The sequence below is a fragment of the Mastomys coucha genome, unplaced genomic scaffold, assembly GCF_008632895.1.
Source record: "Mastomys coucha isolate ucsf_1 unplaced genomic scaffold, UCSF_Mcou_1 pScaffold21, whole genome shotgun sequence".
NCBI lineage: Eukaryota > Metazoa > Chordata > Mammalia > Rodentia > Muridae > Mastomys > Mastomys coucha.
The window spans coordinates 142541636-142551460 of NW_022196904.1; the positions used below are offsets into that span (position 1 = coordinate 142541636).

Consider the following 9825-nt stretch of genomic DNA (forward strand, 5'->3'; position numbering starts at 1 on the left):
TGTTTTTAGTAGAGCTTAAAATCTTGGCTCTTACTGTGGTACAAGCCCAAAATAAGAACAATTTTTAGTCATTGGAGTTCATTGTAATAAGGCTATACTTCAATGACCCCCACATGCCCAAAGGATTTTACCTCCATAGTAGTTAAGCTAAGAGTTGACAGTTCTGCTGTGCCAAGGAATGAATTGTAGGCACGATTTTTGGATACAGACTTCCTGCTATGGTCAAAGCTATTTGACTGGAGTGATTGTCTTCATTCTCAGCCCACAGGGAACAGGTTACATTTATTTAAGAAATGGTGTGTGTATTAAGATGGTCTATTCATGAAGTCATTCACCAACTGTTTCAATGAACAATGGTTCTGCTTGGAGAGTGGCACAGACATTAGGTGAGGGTAAGAATCTGGTTCATTGGCTGTGAAGATTTTGAAAAGCATTCATCTTGGAGAAAGAGTAACTTATAAAGTCCTCTTCTTCAAACTTGATACAAGAGCTACAAACACCAAGCAAAGCACTCAGTCTCACTCTTTGTTGTCCTCTTACAAGCCACCTCCCAAGTTAATTGTCTAGATTTCTTTTGGCTGTATAAGTAATTTTGAAATATGTAAGCTGTGTTGAAAACCATAGTATAGTGTAAAAACATCAAATAAGCAATCCTACTTATAGAGAGGCTGAGATAAGAGACTCATGATTTCAAGACCATTATGTGGTACACAACAAGACACTGTCATGTACAAACAAACATAAAGTATATATGGATTGTACAATATTGGACCTGTTTCTCCAATTACCAAATTAGAGAGACCACAGGATGATAGCCAACAAATTTCTAATTCCTCAAACTTTTGAATTTGAATTGATTAGGATATATTGGTAATATTTATTTTCATATTAAGAGATATTAAGAAAAAGTAATTGTTACTTCCTGTTATTTTTGATGTTAGAGGTGGAATTATGTTTGTGTGGGTTTGTTGAAAGATTGCTTTCTTGCTTCTTTTAGGGTGTAGTTTTGTTTCTTATGTTGGTGTTTTCCATCTATTATCCTTCATAGGGATGGTTTTGTGGAAAGATATTATGTAAATTTAGTTTTGTCATGGAATATCTTGTTTTCTCCATCTATTGTAATTGAGAGTTTTGCTGGGTATAGTAGCTTGGGCTGTCATTTGTGTTCTCTTTGGGTCTGTATGACATCTGCCCAGGATCTTCTAGCTTTCATAGTCTCTGATGAGAAGTCTGGTGTAATTCTGATAGGCCTGCCTTTATATGTTACTTGACCTTTATCACTTACTGCTTTTAAAATTCTTTCTTTGTTTAGTGCATTTGGTGTTTTGATTATTATGTAACAGGAGGAATTTCTTTTCTGGTCTAGTCTATTTGGAGTTCTGTAGACTTCTTGTATTTTCATGGGCATCTTTTTCTTTAGGTTAGTGAAGTTTTCTTCTATAATTTTGTTGAAGATATTTACTGGCCCTTTATGTTGGGAATCTTCACTCTCTTGTATACCTATTATCATTAGGTTTGGTCTTCTCATTGTGTCCTGGATTTCCTGGATGTTTTGGGGTAGGAGTTTTTTGCTTTTTGCATTTTCTTTGTTGTGTCAATGTTTTCTATGGTATCTTCTGCCTTTTTCTCCTGGAACCCAGACGTTCCATCTGTCCCTTTTGCCCAGCAATTGGCTCCTGGCTTTCTTTATTGACAAATCAGGAACCAGTTAGGGAACTAGACCTTAGTATCAGAACCTCCTCTTACACATCACCTTTTCTGTCAAAAACAAAACAAAACAAAACAAAAACCAAAAAAAAAAAAAAAAAACCATTGAGTCCTGAGAATCTCTCACCTCCAGGGTCTTTGGTACTTTTCAGAGGATCTCTCGCTTTCCCCTCACCGGAGGCTGTTTATTTCCATTCATTCTCTTGGTCCTCTGGGCTTCTCTCCTGCCTCGCCCCAACACTAAGAAACAAAAAGATTGTGGTTTCATAACATACCAGTAAGTCTTTGTGACCTCCAATAGAAGATTTGGCTGGAGGTACTCACATGCTGAAATAAAATCTTTTTATTTTTATGTTAGAGCCTAAGAGACCGAATGGGAGTTGGGAAGCTGGTCCCTGCAGCCTTCCCATCACCAGCAGTGTCCCGCTTCTGTGTGCCACTCTGTCCTTGTCATTACATGTAGAAGAGGAGGAAAGGAGTTCCCTGTGCAGTATTTGCTCATGTTTCTCATACATGACAAATTTTTATTAATATCTGAAATCTCTTCCTAGGTTGTGTTTTTGGCTAGACGATGAAGCAAAGACTATTTTGCAGCTAAGTTTCCTTCTCTTTTATGCTATGGAAAGTTCCCATCTGTTTTAAGCAGAGATTCACATAAAAAAAGGCGTCAAACTTTATGTTAACCTCAGGAAACTTGGTTAATATACCACAGAGTAACGCTAAGGGTGTTGTCTCTGTAAAACCTTTATCTTTTACCTTAACCCCTTCTGTCCCTTTCTCATCTTCAGGTTGTTGCCTGTCTTTAATCTTTGTCCAGTGAAGAAGAGGCATATTTGTGTTCATTATGTCGTAGTTAATTGACTTTATGCCAACAACTTATTTTCTTCAAATAAAACAATAACACCAAGTCTCTGTCTCTGTTTTTTTTTTTTAAAGCAATCACAGTATACATAACTAAATAGCAACAAAAACTTTAATAAAGGTTTGTCCCATGTCTATTCAAACAGATTATACCTGAGAACATGAATCTTCATGCAAATTTATGCACAGGACTTTTATTTCATGGAACATTCTTTCCTTACCAAGAATAAAAGGGCAAAGGTGTTATCTCAGGATTTAAACTTTTGTTTACAGTTCCAAAAGAAGGAAACTTATCTTGCTTCTGAAGTAGAAGCAATTGGGATAAGCCACCATGCTCAGCCCAACCCATCTAGAGGTGACAAAGGGATTTTAGGATTCAATGTACTTAAAATTCATAGTTTTCAAGAGAAACACTTCTTCAAAACTTCCCTTAAGCATTTTCTCCATTCAATCTATCTTTTCTGTCCTTAAAAACCTTATGCTTACTGTATAAGCCTATTCTTAGGCTTCTAATCTGTCATGTCAAGAATGTTGAACTCAGAACTCCTATGGAGGCCACATTTAAAGAACTTGAGTAATCCTGCAAGACTTCTTTAAATCTTTCCTAAAGCATTCTTCATTCAATCTCCCTTCTGTCCTTTTTCTGCTTGGAGTCAGCAGCTTTCTCTCTGCCTTGCTCCAGTTCACAGCAGGGGATTCCAGCACCTGCAAACTGAGGATCCTACACTGGAGCCACCATGTGACTTACTCCTCTCTCAGAGAAACCAATTTCCCCCTCTTCCTTGACTGTATCACTAGGAGTGTGTGATCAATCCGAGAATTCCTAAAATGATAGTGGATTCTCGTCTACTATGTAGACACCATCTGTACTTTTAAACAAAGATAGATGATCCTTGGCCAGAAGGTTGAAGACAGATGCTCTAAGGACTTGAGGAATGAGGGACTGTCCAGGCAGTCAGCTGTCTCCACAGTTGTTGGAGAAGCTACATCTGGTGCTTCCTATATACCCAGGTGACATTTAAGTTGTTCTCAGATTTCTGATGGGGTTGAAGACTAGTTTTACTCTCATAATCAAACTCAAGTTGTTTAACAGAGAGAGAGAGAGAGAGAGAAAGAGAGAGAGAGAGAGAGAGAGAGAGAGAGAGAGAGAGAGAGAGAGAGAGAGTGAGAGAGTTTATAGAGTGGATGACATGGTTTTCAGGTGGCTTTATAGGCCGAAATCTAAACATTACCAGGGATAGAATCATAACTCTTAGTTAGGAATGATGGTAGAGAATTTTATCTGACAAATATAATGGGACTGAATGTCATTTGTATGTAATACTGTTTATATGTAATGTGTGTAATTTGTGTGTAATAATTTATATGATTGTTATGGCTCTGATCAATTTATATCTGGGAGAAGAGGGTTTTTTTGTTTGTTTGTTTGTTTTGTTTTTGACAGAAAAAGTGATGTGTAAGAGGAGGTTCTGATACTAAGGTCTAGTTCCCTAACTGGTTCCTGATTTGTCAATAAAGAAGGCCAGGAGCCAATTGCTGGTCAGAAGGGACAGATGGAACGTCTGGGTTCCAGGAGAAAAAGGCAGACACAAGGAAGAAGAGGAGGCTTTTCTGCCATGCTTTGGAGGAAAAGGGATGCAACAACCATGTGGGCAGCTAGGGCCCATGGCCTCCTCTATGGGCAGGTTGCCAAAGATGGAACAAGCCACTAAGTTTAGGGCAGAAGGAGAGATGGTGATAATAAATTGGTAAGGGCTTGCCTTTACAGGCAGGAGGTATTTGTGACCAGCAGTGCTTAGCAGGCAAGTTAAGGGTAACAAAGCTGACTGTGTGTCTTTCTTCCAGGATTCAAAAGGAAGCTGGGTTAGGGCTGCTTGCTATCTATCCTGGAGCTAAGCCCGGTGGAACAAAAGGAAATAGGGAGGGGCTGATAGAGCAACAGCTCCTGGGCAAGGCAGTAGCATGCATCTAAAACTCCACACAACTGCCATTTCTTGACAATTACAGAAGTGGATGCTCACAGCCATTCATTAGACTGAGCACAGGGTCCCCAAAGGAGGAGCTAGAGAAAGGACCCAAGGAGCTGAAGGGCTTGCTGCCCCATAGGAGGAACAACAACAATATGAAGCAACCAGTACCCCCAGAGCTCCCAGGGACTAAACCATCAACCTAAGAGTACACATGGAGGAACCCATGGCTCCAGCCACATATGTAGCATAGGATGGCCTGTGGGACATCAATGAGAGGAGAGGCCCTTGGTCTTGTGAAGGCTTGATGCCCCAGTGTAGGGGAATGCCAGGACAGGGAAACAGGAGTGAGTAGGTTTGTGAGCAAGGGGAGAAGAGATGGGATAGAAGGGGTTTGGAGGGGAAAGGGAGAAAGGGGAAATGTAAATAAAGAAAATATCTAATTTAAAAAATTGAGTTGGATCTCAGAGTACCAGAGAGAAAAGGCAAGAACTAAGAGCAGGGGGAGGGCGGATGTGATAGGGGGGTTTTCAGAGGGGAAATGAGGAAAGGGGATAAAATTTGAAATGTGAATAAAGAAGATAGCTAGTAAAAAATGAAATTGAAAACAAAAAACTTCACACAATATACAATGGTTCTTTTTTCAGAGAAATTCTTGCCAAGTCTTCAACTTTTCTAGTTTGTGTGGCAGAAAAAAACATGGCTTGCTTACGTGCTGGCAAACGTTTAATCATTTGCTTTCATTCTTCTTCAAACCCAGCATCTAAGTTACAATCAACGTCATCAATAACCAGACACTCTAGATTCTTGTACATAAAGCACGGTGTGTTCTTCATGTGGTCTAGGAGCTGGCCTGGTGTAGCCACGATGTTGTTGATCCTATTGACGAGCTTCTGCACTTCAGCAGACCTGTTACTACCGCCCATGATCTGCTCATACGTGTGAACACGGTGCATCATCATTTCCTCAAGAACGCCAGAGGTCTGCATGGCCAGCTTTGTGGTAGGAGGGAGAATCAGGATTCCTGCTCCATTCCTGGGCATGACTTCAATTTGACACTGAGCTCAATCACAGCGATGACAAAAGCGAGGGTTTTGCCACTGCCTGTTTCTGTAGCCTCCAGAAGATGCCTGCCTTCCAGAAGTGGCTGGGTACTTTTATGCTGGATCTCTGGCATGTGCTTGAAGCCCATGTCCTGTATGGCCTTCAGGGTGTTCTCACTGACAAGATTAGACAAAGAAGCAAATGAAGTGTCCTCAAAAGCACCATCAGTCCTAGGGGAAGTCTGGGCACCTTGCTGTGCTGTCATTTGGCTTCTTCATACCATCTTCTGGTTGCTCACTAGCCTCAGTGCTTTCTTCAGTTTTTGCTTTTTGATATCAGACCCAGCATCATTTGCCAGTTCCCTCTTTTTCTTTTTCTTTTTAGTTTTGATTCTGTATCAGGAGACAGGGTAGCTGACGCTTCTCTGCTGATTAAAGTGGTAAGCTTTGGGGGTGATTTTTTTTTTTAACTTTGCATTTTCTACCGGCTCCTCATGCATGTATCCTTATGTGCTTCTGCTGAGCCCACAGTCACAGAGTGCTTCAGAGACTTTTTTAGATTTTCCACCTTTTCCTGTTTCTTTAGGCACATCTCCATTTTGGGGTTGCGACAGGCTTGTGTCTCATGCTTCTTGCAGCTTCAGGTTCTCCAGCCACAACTTGGCATTCCAAATCTCAATGTTCTTGCATAGGAGTTTCATCTGTAACTGTGACATGTTGCCAGGAAGCCAAATCTGTCTGCACCTAGCGACAGACACCTGTAGCCCATTTTTTAATTAGGTTATTTGGGTTGTTGGGGTCTCAATTTAAACTCAATGAACTCAGTTTTTGAGTTCTTTATAAATTTTGGATATTAGCCCTCTGTCAGATGAAGGGCTGATGAATAACCTTTCCCAATCCGTAGACTGTCCTTTTGTCCTTTGCCTTACAGAAACTTTTCAGTTTCATGAGGTCTTATTTATCAATTGTATACTTAGAGCCTGACCCACTGCTGTTCTATTCGGGAAATTGTCTCCTGTACTAATACATTAAAGGGTATTTCCCAATTTGTCTTCTTTGAGATTTAGTGTATCCAGATTTATGTTTAAGTCTTTGATCCACTTGGACTTCAGTTTGGGGCAGGGTGATAAATATGGATCTATTTTCATTCTTCTACATGTAGATATCTAGTTAGACCAGCACCATTTGTTAAAAATGTTTTTATTTTTTCCATTGTATGGTTTTGGCTTCTTTATGTAAAAAGTCAAGTGTCCATAGATATGTGGATTTATTAATGGGTCTTCAATTCAATTCCATGAATCAATGTGTCTGTTTCTGTTCTGATACATTTTTATTGAATATTATATTTCTTTACATTTTAAATGTTATTCCTTTTTCCAGTTTCCCCTTTGCAAACCTCCATCCCATCCCCCTGCTTTCATGAGGGTGCTCTGTCACCCTACCCACTCCCACCTTACTGCCCTGGCATTCCCTTACACTGGGGCATCAAGCCTTCACAGAACCAAGGGCCTCTCCTCCCACTGATGCCAGACAATGTCATCCTCTGCTGTATATGCAGCTGAAGACATGGGTGGTTGATATTTCCTTCTATGGGGTTGCAAACCCTTTCAGTTCCTTCAGTCCTTTCCGTAACTCCTCTATTGGGGTCACCATGCTCAGTCCAATGATTGGCTGAGAGCACGCACATCTGTATTTGTCAGGCTCTGGTAGAGCCTCTCAGGAGACAGCTATATCAGGCTCCTGTCAGCAAGCACTTCTTTGCATCTGCAGCACCATTTATTGAAGATACCTTCTTTTCTCAAGTTTATGTTTTTGTCATCTTTGTCAAGTATTAGTTGGCTGAAGTTGTGTGTGTTCATATTTGAATCTTTGCTCTTATTCCATTGGTCTACACATCTGTTTTTGTTCCAGTACCATTCAGGTTTTATTTGCTCTGTAATATATCTTAAGACCTGGAACAGTAATCTTTCCAGCATTGCTTTTTTGTTCAGGATTTTTTTGTCTATCTGGGGTCTTTTGTAGTTCCATATAGGATTTAGTATAGTTTTCTGTTTCTGTGAAGAATGATATGGTGATTTTGATTGTGATTGCTTTGAGTCTGTAAATAGATTGTGGTTAAATGATCATTTTCAGAAATTTAATTGTATCAGTCCTGAAGTAAAGGCTGTCTTTTCCACTTTCTAGTATCTTTCTTCTTTACTTACTTCATTAAAAATTTTCATCACGGAGGTCCTTCTCTTCCTTGGTTAGGTTTATTACTACGTATTTTATTTTCTTTGAGTATGTTGTGAATGGGAGTATATCAATGATCTCCTTCTAAGTATGTTTGCTGTGTAGAAAAGCTACTGATTTGTGCAAGTTGATTCCTTATCTTGCCATGTTCCTGAATTTGTTTTTCATTTTGAGAAGTTTTCTAGTAGAATTTTGGGGTCTCTAATGTATAATTTCATGTTATCTGAGAATGGGAATAGTTTGTTGTCTTCTTTCCCTATTTGTATTCATTTCAATTTCCTTCTCTTGCCTTATTGTTCCAACTAGTATTCAGAACACAGTCCTGAAAAGGAGTAAGAATAATAGAATTCCTGTCTCTTTCTTGACTTCAATGAGATTGATTCAAGCTTTCTTCACTTACAATGATGCTGGTTATGAGTTTCTAATATATAGCTTTTATTATATCGAGGTGTGTTCCCTCTAGCCATACATTCTGTAGGAATTTTATTGTGAAGGCCTGTTGGACTTTCTCAATGGGACTTTTCACCTCTCTTGATATGATCATGTAATTTTCTTCTTTAAGTTCATTTACATGATTTATTATATTAACCAACTTGTGAAGATTGAGCCATTCCATGTTTTATGAATACAGCCAATATTGTCATTGTAGATAATATTTTATATATGTTTGTATTATTTTTGTTAGTATTTTATTGAGCATTTTTAGATCTATGCTCTTCAGGAAAATGACATGTAGTTTTCATGTGTGTGTGTGTGTGTGTGTGTGTGTGTGTGTGTGTTTAACTGGTTTTGGAGTGAGTGTAACACTGGCGACATAGAGGGAGGTTGGGAATGCTCCTTCTGTTTTGGCAAAGAGCAGCTTTGACATCTAGAGTAAGTTGGAGTGGGGCACAGAGTTGGCAATTGGTCATTCAGTAGACTTTTCTCTGAGGGAACAAAGCTTGATTCTTTGGGGTTGGTGAAGGACTACCCGGGGCTGGAGAGAAGAGTCTTAGTCCAGAGAAACTTTCTGAGGCCAGGAAGAAAAAGGTAGAAAAGAATCACACATACACAGACACATGGATAGACACACATATGCACACACACACACAGACACACACAGACACACTTGATGGATGAAGCAAGCCTCAACAAGCTCCAACAACTTGACCCATTACACACACATACACACACACCACATATACGCATATAAACATACAAATATACACATTTGTTGAGTGGAGCAAAGCCCCAAGAACTTTTTCTCTCTCATCTTATATATCCCAGCAAAATCTTTCAAGCCCAATAAAAATTACCCATATTCTATTTATATTTACTAATTGGTTGCTAAGTATTCTATTCCACAGATGTGGGTCAATTACACTATGTTCTGAACTTTGTTGACCTTGTAGCTTTTATAAACTAGCAACCCCTAATAGAAACTTGACTGCAGTGAAGTGGAGGAATCTGGGAGCTCCTTACTAATCAACTTGTGGTTGAAATTCTATCCCTGCCACTTATTCATTCCTCCATTTTAAAAAATGGAGCTGAGTATACGACAGGTCAGCTATTTCCCTAGGTCAGAAGATATGTAGAAGGTCACAGTTCTTGGCCCCCAGGAGCCACCTGGGCTCTTCTGATTCATCACCCTCCCTCTTTTGGGCTCTTTCTAGTTTTGTCATCATACAATGAATCATGCCTGTGTGTAAGGATACAATGAGATCATGACATAACTTATTCAATGTACAATAGACAAGGAAATAATGCCCCTACTGCTGTTCCTATCCAAATGTTTCCAACTCACTTATTGCCTTCTCTCCCATCCTACCCTTTTCCCATCAGGTATTATGGTTTGCGATGCTACACTCTAATAATATACCACAAATGGATACTTGTCTATATTCTCAATAAAAATGTTATTTGCATTTCAAAAAATTACACATATTCATTTGCATCTGAGTAACTTGTTATAGATTAACAGGGTATAAGTAGACACAGTAATTTTCTCAGCCAGTTTTTCTTACTAGCACGTGGCA

At 39.4% G+C, this 9825-nt stretch overlaps 1 pseudogene; it reads right to left on the minus strand.

Annotated features, from left to right (window-relative positions):
* Positions 1-5085: 5085 nt before the first annotated feature.
* LOC116103586 lies at positions 5086-6294 on the minus strand (annotated as a pseudogene).
* Between the last annotated feature and the right edge of the window lie 3531 nt (positions 6295-9825).